Source organism: Ranitomeya variabilis, chromosome 4 (genome assembly GCF_051348905.1).
Source record: "Ranitomeya variabilis isolate aRanVar5 chromosome 4, aRanVar5.hap1, whole genome shotgun sequence".
Taxonomy (NCBI): Eukaryota; Metazoa; Chordata; class Amphibia; order Anura; family Dendrobatidae; genus Ranitomeya; species Ranitomeya variabilis.
The window spans coordinates 254,792,637-254,816,442 of NC_135235.1; the positions used below are offsets into that span (position 1 = coordinate 254,792,637).

General features: G+C 46.2%; 1 protein-coding gene across 1 annotated transcript in view; it reads left to right on the plus strand.

The window, feature by feature from the left end:
• Positions 1 to 3,658: 3,658 nt before the first annotated feature.
• Positions 3,659 to 23,806, plus strand: part of CDON (cell adhesion associated, oncogene regulated) — a 91,651-nt gene continuing 71,503 nt past the window's right edge. Inside the window, exon 1 of the mRNA XM_077249531.1 lies at positions 3,659 to 3,854. The gene's annotated coding sequence lies outside the window, so the exon portion shown is untranslated. The remainder of the gene's footprint in view (positions 3,855 to 23,806) is intronic.

A 23,806-nucleotide genomic window follows, 5' to 3' on the forward strand; every position in this document is an offset into this window, starting at 1 on the left:
CCCTTCTTCACTGCTATATAAAATAAGAGGCTCCCCTCCCAGAATGACGCCATTACTGCGATGCTGGCATTGTTGTGTCCCTTCACCTCTGCACATACAGCCTGCACATACAGCGCCAACATCAGAGGCACAGCTCCAATCTGAAAGGTAAGAATAGATTTTTCTTTATTTTGGGCACTGGAGCTTAGAACTAAACTTTAGTCATTTTGCCATTCAGGAGAGTTGTAAAGCTGAGTGACGATGACATGGTGACTACAGTCAGACTAATATATTTTCGGTCAGGTCACACAATGGTCCGCAGGTGGTTAGCACACGACCTGTACACTCGGATGTCACGGACGGGGATCTGTCTGTGTGTTAGTCTCAATGATATGTGACCTGGTCTGTCCATCTGCAAAGGCGACACAATGGGGCGGCCGGAGAAACGCTCATGTGAGCACAGCCTGAGACCCCCGTACATATTACAGGGCTCTCGGACGACCATACACCGGAGCTCCGAGCCGAGTGCTCTTATGTTCACCATGAGAAAGATGAAAAGTGACAGATCGGCCGGAGGAAAACAAAGCAATCAGTCGTCCGAAATCCGACACATGTGATCGACATCTTCCCTGACCATCAGCCGGCCGGAGCCCACATATACATTGTATCATCAGCTGAACCTTTCGATACCATGGGGTTCGGCCGACATTAGTCTCATGTGTATGGGGGGCCTGACTTTAGGATTGTGAACTGATCCGAATCAGATCGGACATGACGCGGATCCGTAATCCGGATCAAATACCAATCTGCACCCCATGAGCGTGAATAGGGATCCCGCAGCTCTGGAAACCTCTCTATAGACTGCGCTGCAAATAAATAATGGCATGAAACTAGCCTGACGGAAAGACAGCGAGGCATATCCTGGGTCATGTGATAAGCAGGGCCGTATTTGCCACTAGGCACTCGAGGGCACGTGCCTAGGGCGGCGACATTGCGGGGGGCGGCACCTGAGCAAGGTTTTTTTTTTTGTTTTTTTTTTTATAGTCCCGCGTCACAAACGCGACCGCCCCCCCCCCGCCCCCCCACCAAACCGCCCCCGCCCGCCTCCGAGTCCCACCCACCCTCCTTGAAGACGATACTCACCCTGCTCCAGCGATGCCTGGTCTCAGCGTCTGTAGCGCGTCCTGAGTGAGCGGTCATGTGGTACCGCTGATTAAGGTCATGAATATGTGCATATTCATGACCTTAATCAGTCGTACCACATGACCGCTCACTCAGGAAGAAGGCGCTGCGGTGGGACAGAGCCAGAGGGAGGATGTCGGCGCAGCCACGCGGTGTGTGGGACAGCTGACAGGTGAGTATGAGGGACGGGGGGCAGGGGGGTGAAGGAGGAAGGTAAACCCCCCGAGCCATGCAAGATGGGAGAAGGAGCAGGGGAGGGGGTGGAGAGATGAGCCATGCATACCGGGGAGTATGAGCCATCAGCCATGCATACAGGGTGGGGGAATTATGAGCCATCAGCCATGCATACGGGGGGGGGGGGAATTATGAGCCATGCATACAGGGGAATATGAGCCATCAGCCATGCATACAGGGGGGGGGGGAATTATGAGCCATCAGCCATGCATACAGGGGGGGGGGAATTATGAGCCATGCATACAGGGGAATATGAGCCATCAGCCATGCATACAGGAGGGGGGAAATATGAGCCATCAGCCATGCATACAGGGGGGGGGGGAATTATGAGCCATGCATACAGGGGAATATGAGCCATCAGCCATGCATACAGGGGGGGGGGGATTATGAGCCACCAGCCATGCATACAGGGGTGGGAATTGTGAGCCATGCATACAGGGGAATATGAGCCATCAGCCATACATACAGGGGGGGGGATTATGAACCATGCATACAGGGATGAGCCATGCATACAGGGGAATATGAGCCATCAGCCATACATACGGGGGGGGGGAATTATGAGCCATGCATACGGGGGGGGGTGGAGAGATGAGTCATGCATACAGGGGGGGTGGAGAGATGAGCCATGCATACAGGGGGGAGGTGGAATATGGGCCATGCATACAGGGGGGGTGAATATGAGCCATGCATACAGGGGGGAATATGAGCCATGCATAAAGGAGGGGGGGTCATTATACAGTATGGAGAACTGTGTGTGGCCATTATACAGTATCGAGCATCATGTGTGGCCGTTATACAGTATTGAGCATCATTTGTGGCCATTATACAGTATTGAGCATCATGTGTGGCCATTATACAGTATGGAGAACTGTGTGTGGCCATTATACAGTATGGAGCACTGTGTGGCCGTTATATAGTATGGAGCATCATGTGTGGCCGTTATACAGTATTGAGCATCATGTGTGGCCATTATACAGTATTGAGCATCATGTGTGGCCATTATACAGTATGGAGAACTGTGTGTGGCCATTATACAGTATGGAGCACTGTGTGGCCGTTATATAGTATGGAGCATCATGTGTGGCCTTTATACAGTATTGAGCATCATGTGTGGCCGTTATATAGTATGGAGCATCATGTGTGGTCATTATACAGTATGGAGCATCATGTGTGGCCGTTATACAGTATGGAGCATCATGTGTGGCCAATGGCCATTATACAGTATGGAGCATCATGTGTGGCCATTATACAGTATTGAGCATCATGTGTGGCCATTATACAGTATGGAGCATCATGTGTGGTCATTATACAGTATGGAGCATCATGTGTGGCCATTATACAGTATGGAGCACTGTGGCCATATTGTTTCATTTATAATTATTGTATATACAACAGTGTGATCAGCAGTGCTAAATGGCTGTGGTTGGGACGTGGATATGGGTGTGACTAGTTGTGAAATGGGTGTGGTCAGAGGCGTGGCTACGCGCGACGCACACTTTATACCTCCTTCCCTTCTTCAAAAGTTGGGAGGTATGGTACCGCATTTGCCAGATCATGGCAAGTGCCGCAAATCCCATAGGGAATGAATGAGGCCGAACACAGTGTTGCTGTAAGTGATCCGTTACGCGGCACATGCAGAAAAACTGATGGATCTGCTGCAAAAGGCGACTTTCACATCAGCGATTCTTGCTAAAGTCACTGCCGATAGTGTCATACTCACCAAAGGGGGAGGCAGCACTAAAAGTGCCTAGGGCAGCAGAAACCCTAAATACGGCCCTGGTGATAAGTGCAAATCTGGCATGTGTGCACTCACCCCAAGGAGCTGATGCTTATTACACTTTTTTTTTTTTCCTTTGGGGGGTGGGAAGGGTGTGCAAATACTAACTTATGTTATTTTGCAATTTTGGATTTATTGTTCCGTCCGGTAATAAATTTGCATCGTGGCTCCAACGTTCACATTGAGAAATAATCAGTGGCGGCAAAAGAAAGAAGAAAAAATTTGCCGGTGGAGAGAGGGTCAACTTTCCATCCAAAACACATGTTTTTTAGTCACTATTCCTGTTATCTTGGCTGTTTCCTGCGTGTTTGTTGCTGGGGCGGCGCGCTCATCGAGGATGGGCTGTTTACTAGGCCTCTGCTCCATTCAGCAGGCATGTGTTGTCAATTTCCAAAATAAAAAAAAATAAAAATTTTTTTGCAATTTTTCTTTCATAGAACAAACTGAGACAAGAACCTTCCCTTCCGCCCTCGTCCTCTCTGTGTCTTCGTTTCAAAGCAATTTCTGGCTCTCGTTCCCCCTTTAGAGAAAGTTTCCTTGGCTGCTAAGCAAAAGTCGCTGGGCAGAAAGCCACAGCGGAGGGGCTGAGCTCTGGAGGAACAGGCGACTGCGGCATCTGCTCCCGGAGACCAGCGTTAGTCGGACGAGGCTGCGACACGAGACCTTTCAGGGCGGCGAGAAGGTAAGTGACGCACGGTACCCATCGCCGCCACGCCAGCTCTGCTATTTACTGTACACTTAAACATACTGTGAAATTAACAGTATAGATGTAGCAGAGTTTGGGGTGCGTGCAAAAGTAAGTAAAGTTTTACCTGCAGTCCTATGCAAAACCAAAGGTTAGACTTTGTGATATCACCATGCATTGTGCAGAATGACAAACTCAGCTGTGCAAACTAGCACTGCTACATCTGCTCATGACAGCTAGTTAACTGCTGCCTATGACAAACTCAGCTCTGCACCGTCCTACATACTATAGGATATTTGTCCTCAGGACATCTGACAAACTCAGCTCTACATCATCCTACATACTATAGGATATTTGTCCTCAGTTCATCTGACAAACTCAGCTCTGCACCATCCTACATACTATAGGATATTTGTCCTCAATTCATCTGACAAACTCAGCTCTGCACCGTCCTACATACTATAGGATATTTGTTCTCAGGACATCTGACAAACTCAACTCTGCACCGTCCTACATACTATAGGATATTTGTCCTCAGGACATCTGACAAACTCAGCTCTACATCATCCTACACACTATAGGATATTTGTCCTCAGTTCATCTGACAAACTCAGCTCTGCACCGTCCTACATACTATAGGATATTTGTCCTCAGTTCATCTGACAAACTCAGCTCTGCACTTTGCTAAATGATATAAACTACGGCTCCATTTGGGCTTCACCAGACGCCTCTCTGCTCCAATACAAACTCAGCTCTGCTACATATGTTCATGTTGTCGTAACCGTCCTGTACCAGTTCATTCAGACAAGTCATTAGCCGTGCAGATAAAGATGTGACAAGTCAACAGTAATGAAAAAAATGACACACTGACATAAACAGCGTCGCTTTCTGCAGTGTGAATTAAGTACAAGGTGCAGCACAGCTGAATTTGTCATTTTGACAGCAAGGTACATTACCGATGCTTTTGCACAGGGCTGAAACCATTTTACTACGTAAACTTCTATTTTTCTATCCCCTTGGTTAAATGCCACTTTCAGCCCTGCTACATCTGTATAGAAGTGAGCGATTGTAGCAATCGCAGTGTGACAGTGTATCTGATGGCCGCAGTCTTTTTTCACTGCTGGCTGGAGCAGTAAGGGTTAATCGTGGCCGCGCGCAGACACAGTTTCCAAGTCTTGCAGGCCGGGGTGTATGTTTACGGAGATCGCTTGGATTTCAGCCTCTAACTGTTAACCACAAAATTGCTTTATTTGTTTCCTTTAACAGTTTTAAAGTAAATTCACATTATATCGGGAAGATCCCGTGTTGCAGCGCCAGATGTGAGCGCTGCTGCGGCGGCGCGCGGAGAACACACACGGCTCACTACATAAATGTTGGGGCTGCAAAGAGGTTAAAAGATCTGGAGAGAAAAACCCAGCTTTCCTAAAGTCCTGATTAACAGAGGGGCGTAACTGAGCAGGGGGAGGGTGTGAAAGAAAGGGGGGGGGACTATAATATTGGCCATTAAATTTCACGCAACTTTAGAAAAACCAAAAATAAAAATAAAAAACAGATTCATTTTTAAAAATATTTTTAAACATTTTTTTTTCCGTTGATGGTTAGTGATTTGGGTGAGATGTAACATTGGATCTGTCAGAGCTCAGTGCTGCCATCTCTGAAGTATTGTGCCCCGGAAGGAGAGGTGCCAGTAGGTACACTCATCTGACCAGGCCAAATAAAAGGTTATCGCAGCAGATGGAGGTGAACTTTGTACAACAATAAACTAGTGGAAGTCACAATAATTGTAATGAGATTATGGAGCACCTTGTAACACGGATCTGAGTTTTAATTAATAGTCACAACTGCTCACATTAGAAGTGTGAGGAATAATACCAGTAGTAGTGATACTGTGATGTGGCCACCAGTCACACCCTATAAATACTGATCCTCCTGCATGTTCTTTTTTTCAGCTTGAATCTTAGGCTTCTTTACATCATTTTCACAATATTTGTCATTGCTCCTATTTTTTTTTTGCTATATCTCATCTTCTTCCCCTTTCTATTCTCATTGACCCGAAAAAAAATCTTATCCGTTCGATGTATCCATTGTCCAAAACATTCTATTATTCTATTTCCAATACCCCAATAGGTTTTGGCTTAGGATGAGGTTAAAGTTGCCCCCATATCTGTTCCCTTAAATAGAAAACAAAATCAATCCTGTTCCTTATACTTAATGTTTCATGGATATGAGACAGATGGGTAAGATAGATGTGAAATACAAACATATGAAACAAATAACATAAACACCCAATGTTTATTTTAAGACTTTGTGTACTATCTTTTTATGTGTAATATATACATATATAGTTTTATCTTCTTTTTATCTTGTATTCATCTATCTAAACATTTAGTCTATATCTCTCCTCTGCTTTATCTATCTATAAAGGCTCTGTATCTAATTATCCAATAATCAGGGTTGTACAGTTAATGTGACTCAATATTACTAATATCATGGGAAATGCCACAAGTAATACCAGTATCAGTGATCCTCAGTCATGGGATCCAGTCAGGCCCTATAAATGCAGCTTGTCTTCAATGTTCAGTTTTCTTCTTTGATCTTTGAGTTTTCAATGTCAACTGCATAATTTTTGTCATTGTTTTTATTAATCTTGCTGCTATTCATCCTCTTCAAACTGACCCTGCATAAAATTGAATCTATATGTGACAGATATAAGATTTCCAAACAGAGTATTATAATGGGGTAGATGTTGCACCCATTGCTGTTCCCTTAATTTGAAATTAAATGTAATCCTTATGCATAAAAAAGATGAACATCTAATAACTATATAAACCTATCAATCTATTATTTATCTATTATCTATATATATACTATCTATCTATTATCTATCTTCTATCTATCTATTATTGATCTATTATATATTATTTATATATTATCTATCTATCTATCTATCTATCTATCTATCTATCTATCTATCACCCCTGTCTTTGTTGTTTCAGTAATCAGGTTTGTGCAATCTCTGGATGTGGAAGGTTTCTGTCTCTCTCTTACACTACATTAGTGCTAATGTCTATGATTTAGGACAGGCCAGTTTCGTCTGTCCTAAATTAGTAGATTTTTCCTTCATGGTTCTCTATGGAGTATTGAAGGTATTGGTCTTACATTTCTTACATTAAAATAATAATGTAAGAGCTGTCAGTGGCTTACACTGAATGTACCTGGCATCCTTCAGGTTCAGTCTCTTTATGGGACTGCAGTTTCTATATTCTAACAGAAAGTTCTGAATATAAAATAAATAATATCAGACAGGAAAATCTGAGTTTTGTAAAGAGTTTGGATAAATTAGACGTCCTTTCTTCCTGTGAGTACATGTATTTCATTGGATTTGCACAGCTCCTATTAATAAAAACCAGCAGAGCTAAATACAGTCACCACATTTAGATAGAATAATCACATCGATATGAGAAATGAACATCGATGAGTGACAGATAACACAGATATGACGAAAATGCAGAAAATATATTAGATAAATAGAAGATACAGAATTTATAATTGGATGGATAAATAGAGCAATATATTGGATAGATTAAGTAGCTAGATATCAGATATTAGATGGATAGTAGAGTTGAGCAAAAGAAAAATTCTTAGGACCGTGGTCCAGCCAACAGCCATCTTGGTAGTCTCTGGCTTCCGGAATAGGGCCGTGTGAAGCTCCTCTGACCTGCCGGCATCCCCAGCGCCTCTCCTGCAGTAGGACCAACATGACATCATCATGGCGGTGTGACTCGCACATGACATCACACTGGGCCTACCAATCAGAAGAGGCGCTGGTGGTGATGGCTCGCAGGGCACTGTTCTTGCGGTCATGCATTACGCTGGACCAGGGTTTTGAGGCTTTTTTTCTGGTCATCTCTGTTGGATGGATTATCAGATATTGCACTGATGTAGCTCGATGTTAGATAAATGGATGATCTGACATTGGTTTTCTCAGCTTCATCGTATCTTATGACATTCATGTTTCCCTTTTGTGACTTTTCATGCGTTGGTCGCTCTGTACAGACCTGTGGTCCATATACCTTGGCTTATGCTGTAATCCCGAGCCCCTGCTCTTCTCTCATGTTACAGTCAATGGTTCGGTGCCAGGATTTAACCCTTCGTCATAAATGGAGAGTTCATGAATTACACAACGTATAAAGCAGTAATTGGGCAGAAAAGCTGCGCTCTGCAGCCTGAGCCTGGGAGACATTAACATCCATCATTTCCTGCATTTTCCTCTCTTCTCATAGATGTTTTCTGGCGATTAGGTCACTGGTTTTGCTAAACAAAATCTCATGGCTCGGTAATTATTCCTCTGGAGGATCCTCTGCTCTCCACCGGATCTTATTCTATATAGGTAAAAATAAACAAAAATGAGCATTTACCTCTAAAATAGAAATATATATCCTTAAATCATCCTCTTTCAAAAAGTTTTCAGAGTTTAATTTGTTCCTAGGAAGTTTGTCTGACAACCACAATGGCTTCCATTGTAGATCCCAGGGGAGTTGTCATACAGCTACTTAGCGTTCTTCATGGTAAATCTGCAAATATGTGCAGTGATCTAGGTAGAAACATCACAGCGTTGTGCTGGAGATTTTCTGCTCAGGAGTCTGTAAAAAGCGAGTGGCAACCAGTATATTACTAAAGCAACGCATGATGCACCAAACAACAACAGGAAAAGCTGTTCTCATCCCCCAAATTCTGTTCTAGGCATCACAAAATGTGTCAGAGTTTCCTAGAGCAATGACGATTCTACATGTAATGTATCAGAGGGAATGACCGGTCATAGTTTGTCTTAACTGCTGCAGTTCTCTAAGTCTGTAATCGCCTTTTTATTAAAATAAAAATCCACCTTTTTAATTTTCACGTGTTTTGTAGACTTGTCACAGATGATTTTAGGATGTCACAAATGATATCATTATATAACAGATGATGACATGGCAGCTGTGATATCATATTATTTGTGACACCACAATATTATCGCTGGTCATTACAACATACAGTACTGCGCAAATGTTTTAGGTAGAAAAATGCTGCAGAATAAGAAGCTTTCAGAAATGAAAGGGTTAATAGTATATTTCTATCAACTAACAAAATACAAAGTGAATGAACAAAAAAGAAATGTGAATCCCATCAGTATCTGGTGATTGCCCGTCACCTCCATCATCAGTATGTGGTGACCACCCGTTGCCCCGTCATCAGTATCTGGTGACCGCCTTTCACCTCCATCATCAATATCTGGTGACCGCCAGTCACCCCCATCATCAGTATCTGGTGACCGCCCATCGCCTCCATCATCAGTATCTGGTGACCGCCCGTCACCCCCATCATCAGTATCTGGTGACCGCCCATCGCCTCCATCATCAGTACCTGGTGACTGCCCATCTCCTCCATCATCAGTATCTGGTGACCGCCCGTCACCTCCATCATCAGTATCTGGTGACCGCCCGTCACCCCCATCATCAGTATCTGGCGACCGCCCGTCACCTCCATGATCAGTACCTGGTGACTGCCCGTTGCATCCATCATCAGTACCTGGTGACTGCCCGTCACCTCCATCATCAGTATCTGGTGATCGCACTTTGCCTGCATCACTTCTTCTTGTCACTTGTACACAGGTTATGAAGGATCTCGGCAGGAGATTGTGCCAAACATCTTGGAGACCTGACCCCAGATCTTCTGTGTATGAGGCTTGTGCGGATCCTTCTGCCTCTTCATGTGATCCCAGACAGATGGGATGATGTCAGATCAGGACTCTGTGGGACCGGATCATCACTCCCAGGACTCCTCGTTATTAATGAATTTGGCTGGATGTTGGGGTTCATTGTCCGACTGCAGAATAAATTTGGAGCCCATCAGACGCCTCGTGATGATATTACATGATGGGAAAGTATCTTCTGGAGTTTCAAGCATTGAGGACACCATTAATCTTGACCAAATCTACAATTCCATTTGCTGAAATACAGCCTCAAACTTGCAGGATCTTCCACCGTGCATCACCGCTCCTGCACACCCTCATTATTGTGCCTCTCATCAGCCCTTCAGGAACAATTTGCTTCTGCTACATTTCAATATTTAACATTTCGACTCATGAGTCTGGAGCACCTGATGCCATTTTTCTGCCCCTTGGCTCCTATGTTTTCGTGCATAGCTTGGCTTTGTTTCCATGTAGAAGAAAATGCTTTTGGCCACAATTCTTCTATGAAAGCTACTTGTGGCCTGACTTCTCCTAACAGTAGATGGCTATTTCTAGGTCCCACTGGTTGCTGCCAGGTCTCAGCTGATGGAACTGCTGAACATCTTCTGACTTCCAAAGGAAATAGCATGATGTGTCGTTCATCTGCTGCACTAAGTTTCTTTGGCCGGCCACTGTATCTACGGTTCTCAATGTTGCCACTTCTAGGTGTCCTCGATGCTGAGAAATCCTGGCAGATACTTACCCATCATGTAATACCATCAGGGAGGGGTCTGAGTGGCTCAGAATTTATTCTGCAGAAGGACAATGACCCCCAATATTCAGAAAATGTCATTAATGATGACGAGGAGTCCTGGGGGCGATGATCTCACATCATCCCATCTGTCTGGGATCACATGAAGACACAGAAGGATCCGCACAAGCCTCATACACAGAAGATCTGGGGTCAGTTCTCCAAGATGTTTGGAACAACCTCCTGCTGAGATCCTTCAAAAACTCTATGCAAGTGACAAGAAGTGATGGAGGCGATGGGCGGTCACCAGATATTGATGATGGGAGTGACAGGCGGTTACCAGACACTGATGATGGAGGTGATGGGCGGTCACCAGATACTGATGATGGAGGCGACAGGCGGTCACAAGATACTGATGATGGAGGTGACGGGCGGTCACCAAATATTGATGATATTTAAATTTTATTAATAGATAAAAATAAGCTATCATCATTTTATATTTTGAACCCATTTTTTCCACACCTGCCTAAAAGTTTTGCCCAGTACTGAATGTCACAGATGATAAGATTATATAACAAGTAGCAAAATAGATATAATAGAGAAAAACATAACTGAATGCTACAGATGATAAAATGTCACCGATGATAAAGTATCACAGATAAAAATATGATCTTATGATGTCACAGATGATAAAATCATGTAACCAGTCATATAATGATAACATAATAACAAAATAGATATCATAGATGACAACAGAACATGACGCCACAATGTGAGAAATGCTAAAATATCATAGATAAAAACATGATGTCACAGATGATAAAACAATATCACAGAAAATAATATGATGTCACAGATAATACAATTGTATCCCAGGTAACACATTTTGAATGATACGGTGATGTCACAGATGAAAAAATATCATGGATGATACAGTAAGAAGACCAGTTGTAGCAGCCGGTAACGTGTTTCATTTTCTCAGATGATATACGGTAATGTTTTATCTTCTGTGACATCATGAAGTTACGGACGGACCAATGCTGTGGAGCATCTGAATTCTTTGGGAGCCGCTTGGGAATTGTATAATTGGAGGATACTGCATGGAAATATATCTGTAATTTAAGGGAAAACGCTGTTTGTAGGATGGAGGAGATGATGCGTCACATTTCTCTTTAGTTCTGGGTTCAGCATGAGAAGTGCCTGATAACTGGAACATAACAAGGACTGTGGAGTAAATGGAAGCAGACAGTGCGGAGCATTGCTGGAGTGCGCAGCTCTGACACATCTGCAAGCGTTTTAGCCGTAGCGGAGCGGAGGGAATGCAGCTCGGGACCAGCAGCCGTGGTCCTGGGAATAATGAAACTGAAATTCTTATTAATGACCAGGAGAAATATTTCATGTAATTATACACTCGGGTCATCGTAAAGCTTTGATTCGGCTATATCTGGGTGATAATTCTATGGCTGCCATATCCCCCCAACCTGCCTTATTAGTTTCTAAGGCTAAGTTCACATTTGTGCGCCGCAGCGTCGGCGACGCAACGCACAACGCAAATGTAAACGCATGCACAACGCAGCGTTTTGTGACGCATGCGTCTACTTTTGCATGGTTTTGGGCGCAGAAAAAACTGCAACTTGCTGCGTCCTCTGCGCCCTGACGCATGCACCACAGTGACGCATGCATCACAAAACGCAAGTGCAACGCATGTCCATGCGCCCCCCATGTTAAATATAGGGGCGCATGACGCATGCGTCGCCGCGGCTGCGCCCGACGCAACGCAAATGTGAACGTAGCCTTACATGGTTACACTGTAATCCTTCCCCCACTCACACATCTTGTCAGTGGTTACAGTGTGAACGTTCTATCATTACAGCAGCACAGAACAGAGTATTTCAGGATGTGGGTGAGTTGATCTTGATCTTGTGGGTGATCACATCCTAAAAGTTATATAGTAAAAGGAGGAGCGTACGCTCTGCAGCGCAGAGTATTTTAGGATATCGGTGAGTTAATCTTGAGTTTGTGGGTGATCATTAACTAAAAGTTACGTATTAGAAGGAGCAGGGTGATATCTTCAGCAGCACAGAGTATTTTAGAAAAAGAGAGGTGCTGCTCTTTTTGGAGGTCACAAAATTAATGGGGTAGAAGTGTTTGTTAGCGAGGAGTAGGGGACAGTTGGAGGGTGTATGACTGTAGGGTCAGGGTTTGTATGTAGTCTGTAGCCATGGAGACACATAGGCGTGAACAGGAGCTGTGGACACAAAACGGTAGTGTATTTTCAGACATGACTTAGATTGGCTTATTGATTTTTCATACCTGGTTGTATAAGTATTCATACCCTAAAGGTAAAACGTTTGTTACAAAAGTCGAATGTTTTGGGTGTTTCCGGACCCTTAGCACTTTGCACAGGGGAATCATCTGAGGAGGTGTTGAGTGTCTGGAGCCAACCCTGCGCCAATGGCTTATTTCATCCTCAGGGAGGAATTGTTAAATGTCCCTGTGTGAGATAGTACCCACTGCCAAGCGGCACCAGCCTGTTTACAGTAACCGTGTGAGGCTCCAGCCTATAAAAGGCAATGTGGACCTGCGCCGGGTGAGGGAATGTAAACACTTGGGAGATTATTACTTCTATCATATACATTGAGGAACTGAACAGACCCCGAACCAAGAAACAAACCTGTCCCTGGACGCAGAATCCTGATTTACAGCTCCCAGCCACATACCAGGCACCAAGCAACTTCTTTGCTTTTTTTTCCTGAGTTTTATTTTTTTAGCGAATGGATAAAAAAAGGGAAAACACAAAATGCCTATACTGGTGGGGAATAATGTGCCAGAGACATGACAAATAGTTGCTGCTACTATGTGGAAGCCGGACGGTAACAGTGACTGCAATGGGCGCGATCAACACTCCATCATATTATTAGCAACAGTTGTGAGATCCATCCTGCTGTCTATTAATCTGCAACTGCAATCAGAATCCTTGGATAAATCACTTACATATTATATATTAATTGGGTCAGTGATTTACATTGTTTTTGTTTCATAAAGTTTGGAAATTTTGCTAATCCAATTTGCAATGAGGAAAGGGTGAATAATTTTGTCTCCACCTGTGTCTGTCCTATCTAAAAAGTAGAGAATCCCCGTGTACCACAGATATGGGTGCAAGCCATGGTTTTTAAATATTTATTTTGATCTATGAAGTTATGAGAATGATGTAATCAGGAATAAATAAAAGCCTTGGATTAATGTTACAGATAAACGGGAAGCACTGGAGCTCTGGGAGATGCGGGACCGGATAGAGCACTGACTCCGATCTAGTTAGTATTCTGGGATTTGTCATTCGTTATTATTGAATAACCTAAATGAAATGCTGAAGGTCAGAAGATGACATGTCTGAGGGTATGTGCACACGTTGCGGAAAGGTGTGCAGATTTTTCCGCACTGATTTTGGTAAATCCACAGGAAATCCGCACTGCGGATTTACTGCGGATTTACTGCGGAATTACCGCAGTTTTTCCGCGGATTTCACCTGCGGTTTTACACCTGCGGATTCCTATTATGGAACAGGTGTAAACCGCTGTGGAATCTGCACAAAGAATTGACATGCTGCGGAATAAACAAAGCTACATTTCCGCATGTTTTTTTCTGCAGCATGTGCACTGCGGATTTTGTTTTCCATTTTGTTTAGGTTTACATGGTGCTGTAAACTCATGGATAACTGCTACGAATTCGCAGCGGCCAATCCGCTGCGGATCCGCAGCAAAATCTGCAGCGTGTGCACATACCCTGAGTGTCTGCAGGTATTCCCACCACTTGGCTCTAGGCTTCCCCATACTCAGGGCAGAGATTCAGTTCACAGTCCGAGCCCTGTTGACGCCTCTGAGGCCGCTGAGTTTGGTTAGGAGCCCTGAGGCTGGTCCACACTTGGATCTCAAAACAAAAAAAAAGTAAAAAAATCAAAAATGCATCAAATGCCTGGACTGGCTAGGGCAGAGGTGTATAGAGCAAAAAGTATGATGCCCCACAAATATAAATCCTCCCAGCTCCCCACACAGTATGATGCCCAAAAGACCTCACATACCAAGAATGATGGCCCCCGCATACCCCCACCAACAGCATCATGGTCCCACATCCACTGTTCCACAGTATGATGTCCCCCAGAGCCTCCCACACAGGATAATGGACCCCGCTGTCCCACTCATAGCCCCCCTACAATGGTATGATAGGCCCAACAAGTACTGACATACTCAATTAAAGGAAAAACAATACTCCGCAACCCCCATTCTCTCGATGTGCTGCCTCGCTATTTACTGTGTGGACCGAACCTCCATGCAGCAGGCGCAATCTACTGCTGTCATTGCACCTACTGTGCTGAGATTCAGACATAGAGGCTGAATGGCGGAACAAGAAACTAATGATTCCCTGTTGCACCATTTTATTTAACTATCTGCACCCTGAAGATTCAGATACCCTTGAAATTGAGATGATGAGAGTAGTGCTGCTGCTGCAATTCATCACCTCCAACACGTGGCCCAATAGCCGCAGCATGGTCTGCCTCTATGGCCAGTACGCCACTGGACACCTAGCCCTACTTACCCAAAAACAGTAGAAAAGTTGCCTCAAATATTCTCAAATTCACCATAGAAGTTATTTGATTCTGTTCTGTAGAGCAATTAAACAAAACTGGAATTTTCAGACTTATGTGCCAGCGGAGTATGGAGGAAGAATGAAGCATATGCTGAGAAGAAGATGGCGGGACTCAGTGATGCCTGCAGTAAAGAACGGCGGGTGCTCGGATATGTCTACAGTGAAATATGGTGGGGGCTCGTTAATTCCTACAGTAAAGCATGGCGGGTGCTTGGATATGTCTACAGTGAAATACGTCGAGGGCTTGTTGATCCCTACAGTGAAGCACGGCAGGGGCTTAGTGATACCTGCAGTAAAGCACGATGGGGGCTCGGTGATTCCTACAGTGAAGTACGGTGGGGGCTTGGCGATTCCTACAGTGAAGCACGGCGGGGGCACGGTGATGCCTACAGTGAAGCACAATGAGGGCTCAGTGATGCCTACAGGGAAGCAAGGTGGGGCACGGTGATGCCTACAGTGAAGCACGGTGGGGGCTCGGTGATGTCTACAGTGAAGCATGTGGGGGCTTGGTGATATCTACATTGAAGCACGGTGGGGGCTCGGTGATGTCTACAGTGAAGCACGTGGGGGCTTGGTGATGTCTACATTGAAGCACGGCGGTGGCTCGGTGAGGTCTACAGTGAAGCACGTGGGGGCTTGGTGATGTCTACATTGAAGCACGGCGGTGGCTCGGTGAGGTCTACAGTGGATCACAGTGGAGGCTATGTATATATTGTGTGCAGCAGGTCACAACAGCTAGAGGGGCCCTACTAGATACTATTGATGCTGGTCATGAAGGAGTGAATAATCCTGAGACTGCAGGAATCAGGAATATTGCCATTTTGTGTTACATTTGGAGAAACCTCTTGGTGTAAATTGTGTTCAGATATTTACATTGTTCTTTTTTCTTTGGTTTACTGTGAACAGCAGAAACTTTGTACATTTTACTAATAAACAGAATTTACAATAGAAGAAGGGGGGATATAATTCGGATTTCAACTGTAAACTCCCCGGCCTCCACCGTGAGGCTTGTTGGCACCATCTCTGGCACCCGAAATATGGGAGAAATGCTCCGCCAGCTGAACCCCAGGTATAATCTATAAATGTCTGCAGAGCATTTCTCCATTGCATGAATAGCACAAAGCACTGCAAGCACATAACGTACGCTGAGCATTCCCACATTTTAATGTATGTAACATATAAACAGCTGCAGAGCATCACACGGTCTCATGTTTATAACCTATGAGCAGATGCAGAGCATTGCAACATCCTTCTACATGTACCGTATGGATGAGTGCAGAACACGAAGCGGCAACATGTATGACGAATGGATGTCCGCAGAGCATTCTCGCATTCTATTCTAACTGTGACATATGAACATCTGCAGAACATTGCAACCTGTAAATGTCTGCAGAACGTTCCCACGTCTGCGTCCACTGAAGGGCTGCAGAGCATTGCCATCCCTTGGCTCCACTGCTCCTGCGATGCTCTGCGCCAGCAATCACCGCTGGCAGGACTTATTCTAATGGCTGCCTGAGCGCAGAGCAAAAAAAATGAGACAAAGTAATGCAGCGCCTGTTTTAATTAATGGAGCAGCTGGAGAAGAGGGGCTTTATGGGACCCCTGTTCCTCCTAAACTCTCCAGCTGTACAATACTTTCCACATTAAACGCCGTTTCTTAACCACTTTCCTTAAAACAATTTTGGGCATTCATCTATAATTAGCTTTCCAGTAACGGAGAAGGAATTTAAGAGATTGGATGATGCCGAGCGAGGTGCAAAGGTAAAAAAAATATTATCGCACCGCTGCAGATAATGAGGCGACGCTGCGGGGAGTATGGGAACAGTTGGGAAGTGGGGGGTATGTGCGATCTTAAGTATGAGCTCCCCCAAAATAAACAAAATGTGTTGTGATGCGTGTGTTGTATCTGGGAAAGGGGGATGGTGGCTGCACTGATGATAGGGGCAATGGAGGGTCTGTGACAACCTAACAACTCCCGTCACATACTGACTATAAGACCATGGAAGTTCCCTTTAAACATGTAAGGGCACAGGTAAAGAATTCGGAACCTTCCACCTTTTGGGGACTCTTCTTACTTTCTTGCTCATATAATATGACTTGTATTCTGACTTCACTTTTTAAGAAAAAGATGTGTTTTCTGGGTTAGAAACTATCAAAAATCAGATAAAAATTCTCTGGAGAGGAAGCTGGCCGCCATCAGAGGCTAATACCTTCCTGAGGTTTTACTGTATGACCACAACATAGGAGCTGCCAACAGAGGAAAATCATTACCAGGGGCGGTCCTGAGCGCGGGCATCAGCAACCGAGAGGACGGGAAGCGGGGAGGATAGAAATGTACACACCGACTGCAACAATGTACACCCCGACTGCAACAATGTACACACCGACTGCAACAATGTGCACACCAACTGCAACAATGCAAACACCGACTGCAACACTGTACACACCGACTGCAACACTGTACACACCGACTGCAACAATGTACACCCCGACTGCAACAATGTACACACCGACTGCAACACTGTACACACCAACTGCAACAATGCAAACACCGACTGCAACACTGTACACACCGACTGCAACAATGTACACACCGACTGCAACTCTGTACACACCGACTGCAACAATGTACACACCGACTGCAACACTGTACACACCAACTGCAACAATGCAAACACCGACTGCAACACTGTACACACCGACTGCAACAATGTACACACCGACTGCAACAATGCAAACACCGACTGCAACACTGTACACACCGACTGCAACACTGTACACACCGACTGCAACAATGTAAACACCGACTGCAACAATGTAAACAACGACTGCAACAATGTACACACCGACTGCAACAATGTAAACACTGACTGCAACACTGTACACACCGACTGCAACAATGTAAACAATTGCAACAATGTAGACACCGACTGCAACAATGTAAACACCGACTGCAACAATGTAAACACCGACTGCATCACTGTACACACCGACTGCAACAATGTAAACACCGACTGCATCACTGTACACACCGACTGCAACAATGTAAACACTCACAGACGCACAAAGAGGACTTAAAAATCCTCCAGAAAATTGACAAAAAAAATCACTGAGAAAAAAGCAGAGATGGTTACCTGCTCTATTCACACAGCATGCATTTTGTAGCACTGGGCAGCCCGCCTGTATGTGCGTTAGTAATAGGCTGTAGACCAGATGCTCTGCATTGCTTGTGTAAACAATGCCACATACAGACTATTATCGCTTATCTTTTTGTGCACTAATGCCAAACAACCAATACTGGATTGAAAGTGGTTGTTTCATTGGTATTTTTTGCACCTGTGTTTTTGCCATCATTAATCGGGTCCGATGCGCCCTGCTGGTGCATTTGTTTGGAGGCTTCAGCAGGTAACCAACAATGTAAACACCAACTGCAACAATGTAAATGCAGCGCCCAAAAGACCTGGTCGTTGCAGTACTGACGCTCCGCCACTAAGGGGAGTGATGGTACGTCTGATGGCACTAAAAGAGTTCACCTGACCAGGTATCACAGTCACACATTACACTTCACACTCTGGCCACCAGGGGGAGCAAAGGGTTCTATGTATTAGGCCACTCCTCACAATCTGGTAAAACTGGGGGCTGGATAGGAAGTTAGTCAGAAGCTGACTGGGTTGGAACCAGGCAACATCCTGTGGCAGAGGGTGTTGCAGGGGAAGATTCAGGGGGGTCTCTGTCAGGGGTGGGATCCTGACAGTGACCTAGCGAACAGAACAGAACGTTACGGAGGCGCGCCTGCACCCATTGCGGCGGCATCCTAAGAAAGGAAACGAAGCAAGGTTTATTGTGGAGAAGTGAGAAACGAGATCGCAGCAAACAGGAGATAAAGCCAGTAGGAGTCGTGCCTTAAGATCGTGGCAACATCCTACTGAGGCACGTGGCCAGAACGCCGAGGAAGTATTGGGCTCCAAGCAGTACTTCAAACAGCGGCAGGACAGTTGATTATAGGTTGGCTGTCTCACCTAAATCACCTAAGCAGACATAGGGGGCAATTGTGGGAGAGGGGCGACGCTAGGGTCCCGGAAGAACTCCAGGCCTACCCGTCATACAGGTGCGTCCTATCCATATCATCTGGGGGACGGAGAAAGAACATCAGAACAGATACGAGTTGTGAGAAAGAACATCAGAAACAGACACAACAGTTGTGAAGACTATCCCGTGGTGCTCAGCAGGGAGGTACTACAACACACAGGCGCTAGAAGGTAGGCACTGATTTCCACCTGCAAAGGAAACTCTGGATGTGCCTTCGGACCGGCCGGTCTCAGCCAGCCCTGTTAGCAGTACTCTGGATTGCGGATCCCGAAGCCTTCAGTAAAGAGGTAAAGAGACTGCAACCCTGTGTCCTCGTTATTCATCGCGACCTGCACCACGCACCCTCATCACACCTTTCATTGGACGCCCCTTAGCAGGGTCACGGACCGGGTCTAGCCACCGTGACAACCCCAGGACCGAGACTGAGAGGCCCGGTACCGAGTACCCGGCGGCCCTGCGTCTGGGGGCGCTCTAACTTGGCGTCACGAACAGGATCTACTTAAGCCTGAAGAATCAGGTCATGTGTGCCTTGGAGCTGTGACTGAATTGTGCTTGAACTGTGATTTATTGCAAAGACTGTGAATTGCCACTTCCCGCCAAAACCGCCGCCATTACAGCGCCAAGGGGAGCGCAGGAGAAGAAGAAGGGCGTGGAAGTGGGCGTAGACAAGCTGAAGAGCGCGAAAGACAATGGCCGCCCAGTCTAAATGTTACTGTATCCTGAGGACGTGTCCGTCAGCAGCTGAGGTCCGCCTTCTTATCCTCTTTGGAGGGTGGAGACCATGGAGACGGGGCCGCCCACAAAAGAGAACGCAGGAAGACGATCTAGAAGAAGGGACAGACATGGCGGCCTCCAAGCAGCCATGTGGGGATGACCCGGCGCCAGCCCGCATCGTTGGGAGCGAGCCAGGACCCACCGCTACAGCGGGTGCTGACCGCTGCAGAGCTGCTTGCGAGAGGAGGACCCGGCAGCCGCTCGCCGGACGAATGGGTGGTTGCGGCCGAAGCCCGGCAGAAGGCACGATGCCGAGAAGCCCACGCCCGAGTGAGTTCCCAGCTGGTCCACTCTGCAGAGATCCGCCTGTCCCCTGCGTTTCCCTCTTCACCCGACCCGACCGCGGAAGACCCACGGACCCCGTCGCCGGGCCGTGAACCGCGGGAGCGGGATCTGAAACTGATGCCATGGATGGAGCACCGGCAGCGCCTGGTGGCCGCGTGGCGAAAGAAGGAAAGAGAAGCCCGACCTGTGGCCGTGATCGATCTGAGGGCCGAAGTGAAAGATCCTCCTACGAAGTGGGGTGTAGTGGTCACCTTTAACTCCCAGGAAGGAAGGGGAGTTATCCAGGAGATCGGGGAGTCGCTGAAGGTACATGTCGCCCAGGGCGAGGTGGAACCCTGCTATGGGGAGATTGACGCGGATCGCGACCTGCAGCCTGGAGATGCCGTAGTTTACACTCGGTGGCAGCGAGGGACTGGTTGGAGGGCTCAGGATGTCCAGCGGTGTACAGCTCTTCAGGCTGCCCCTGAGGCCCAGGAGAACGGACCCCTTATTGAGGAGCCGACTGCCGCCTGCGTTATGGAACATCCGGCGGTCTTGACCCAACGTGTGACCTTGAGTTCCACCCGTCCTCGGCTGAGAGGGGTGGACTTGGGGCCAGGCCTTCCTAAGCCACAGAGAGCTACCTGTGAGGTAAGGCCCTGGTGGAAACCACCTCCTGATTTATGAGCCTAAACTGCAGAAAGCTAAAATTGTATATAGTTCATGAACTGTTTGTCTTACGTGTCCTTTGCTGCTAATACCCGACCAGGGTTATTCTAAAAGGGATCCCTTTGTTTACCCAGGATCCCTATTGTTTTTTATTTTTGCTCTTGTTTTTATTTTTGCTTTTGTTCATCAATGTTACAAAGACTGCCGAATCATGGACGGTTCACAAACTGTATTGTAAATAGTTTGCACCTTCTTAAAGGTGCCCTTTACTGGTTTTACAAAAGAGAGAGCTTTTTGAACAGACTGTTCCTGAGTACAGCATGGAAGCTCTTGCCTTAAACGGACTTGCAGATAAAGAGAGTCTGCATTACCTCAAAGAGACTTGGTTCCCTCTTAAAGGGAACGTTCACTTGTTGCACTTAAAGTATAATGTTGCCGCAAAGAAAGTAAATGGTAATAATGTTTTACAGAGAAGTAATATGTAGTTAGTTAGATAGTTATAGAGAATGTTTTATAGTGTTACTAGAGATTGAGGACAGGAAAGAGTTGAAAGCCGAATTTCAATAAAGTAAACCCGTAGGGGTTAGTTAGTGAGTCCTCCTGAGAGCCATAGAGAGATGTTTAATTGATCCTGTACTAAGAAAAAAGGCAGTAGGCCTGGGCAGATAGACAGGCGGTCCTGCATATGAAAAATCAGAGAGTAAAAAGAAAAATGTTGCACTTAGAAAAGAGAAGTAAAGAAGAAGTTAATTTATATTTCAGAGTTTTATAGTAAGCCTTTAGTGGGTTCAGCCTATACGCCCTTAAAGGAAAAGTTAAATTATTGTTCAGAATTTGCACTTAGTAGAATACCCGGCTGGGTAATAGAAGTTATTTATAGTATGTTATTTAAAATATTTAAACCTGTTTTTGTTTGTAACTTTCAAGAGTCCTCACCTCCCATAAAGGGAAGCACTGTTATATTTACTTGTTCATTGCATTTCAAAATTTTGTATGTCTTTTGCTGACATGTATTGTTGTTTTCTTCCCAGTCTGGGAGTACTGGATTTAACCGGGGGGGGGGGGGGGGGAGTTCAGCGCCCCAGAGACCTGGTCGTTGCAGTACTGACGCTCCGCCACTAAGGGGAGTGATGGTGCGTCTGATGGCACTAAAGGAGTTCACCTGAACAGGTATCACAGTCACACATTACACTTCACACTCTGGCCACCAGGGGGAGCAAAGGGTTCTATGTATTAGGCCACTCCTCACAATCTGGTAAAACTGGGGGCTGGATAGGAAGTTAGTCAGAAGCTGACTGGGTTGGAACCAGGCAACATCCTGTGGCAGAGGGTGTTGCAGGGGAAGATTCAGGGGGTCTCTGTCAGGGGTGGGATCCTGACAGTGACCTAGCGAACAGAACAGAACGTTACACAGCCGCGCCTGCACCCGTTGCAGTGGCATCCTAAGAAAGGAAACGAAGCGAAGTTTATTGTGGAGAAGTGAGAAACGAGATCGCAGCAAAAAGGAGATAAAGCCAGTAGGAGTCGTGCCTTAAGATCGTGGCAACATCCTACTGAGTCGCGTAGCCGGCGGCCGGAACGCCGAGGAAGTATTGGGCTCCAAGCAGTACTTCAAACAGCGGCAGGACAGTTGATTATAGGTTGGCTGTCTCACCTAAATCACCTAAGCAGACATAGAGGGCAATTGTGGGAGAGGGGCGACGCTAGGGTCCCGGAAGAACTCCAGGCCTACCCGTCATACGGGTGCGTCCTAGCCATATCATCTGGGGGACGGAGAAAGAACATCAGAACAAATACGAGTTGTGAGAAAGAACATCAGAAACAGACACAACAGTTGTGAGGACTATCCCGTGGTGCTCAGCAGGGAGGTACTACAACACACAGGCGCTAGTAGGTAGGCACAGATTTCCACCTGCAAAGGGAACTCTGGATGTGCCTTCGGACCGGCCGGTCTCAGCCAGCCCTGTTAGCAGTACTCTGGATTGCGGATCCCGAAGCCTTCAGTAAAGAGGTAAAGAGACTGCAACCCTGTGTCCTCGTTATTCATCGCGACCTGCACCACACACCCTCATCACACCTTTCATTGGACGCCCCTTAGCAGGGTCACGGACCGGGTCTAGCCACCGTGACAACCCCAGGACCGAGACTGAGAGGCCCGGTACCGATTACCCCGCGGCCCTGTGTCTGGGGGCGCTCCATAAACACCAACTGCAACAATGTACACACCGACTGCAACAATGTAACAAAGATCCCGGAGTGACGGCCAGTGTTATACCATGTGGTCTTTATCTTGCACCCCAATGGTCAGCGTCATTATCCCGCACCCTGACTGTCAGCGTCATTATCCCGCACCCTGACTGTCAGCGTCATTATCCAGTACCCACAGTTTCAGTGTCATTATCCTGTACCCCCAGTGTCAGTGTCATTATCCTGTACCCCGAGTGTCAGTGTCATTATCCTGTCCTCCGAGTGTCAGTGTCATTATCCTGTACCCCGAGTGTCAGTGTCATTATCCCGTACCCCGAGTGTCGGCACCATTATCCTGTACCCCGAGTGTCAGCGTCATTATCCTGTACCCCGAGTGTCAGCGTCATTATCCTGTACCCCCAGTGTCAGTGTCATTATCCTGTACCCTGATTGTCAGCGTCATTATCCCGGACCCCAAGTATCAGTGTCATTATCCTTTACCCCTAGTGTCATTATCCTGTACCCCCAGTGTCAGTGTCATTATCCTGTACCCGAGTGTCATTATCCTGTACCCTGAGTGTCAGTGTCATTATCCTGTACCCCGAGTGTCAGTGCTATTATCCTGTACCCTGATTGTCAGTGTCATTATCCCGTACCCTGATTGTCAGCGTCATTATCCTGTACCCCAAGTGTCGGTGTCATTATCCTGTACCCCGAGTGTCAGTGTCACTATCCTGTACCCCCAGTGTCAGTGTCATTATCCTGTACCCTGATTGTCAGCGTCATTATCCCATACCCCAAGTGTCAGTGTCATTATCCTTTACCCCTAGTGTCATTATCCTGTACCCCGAGTGTCAGTGT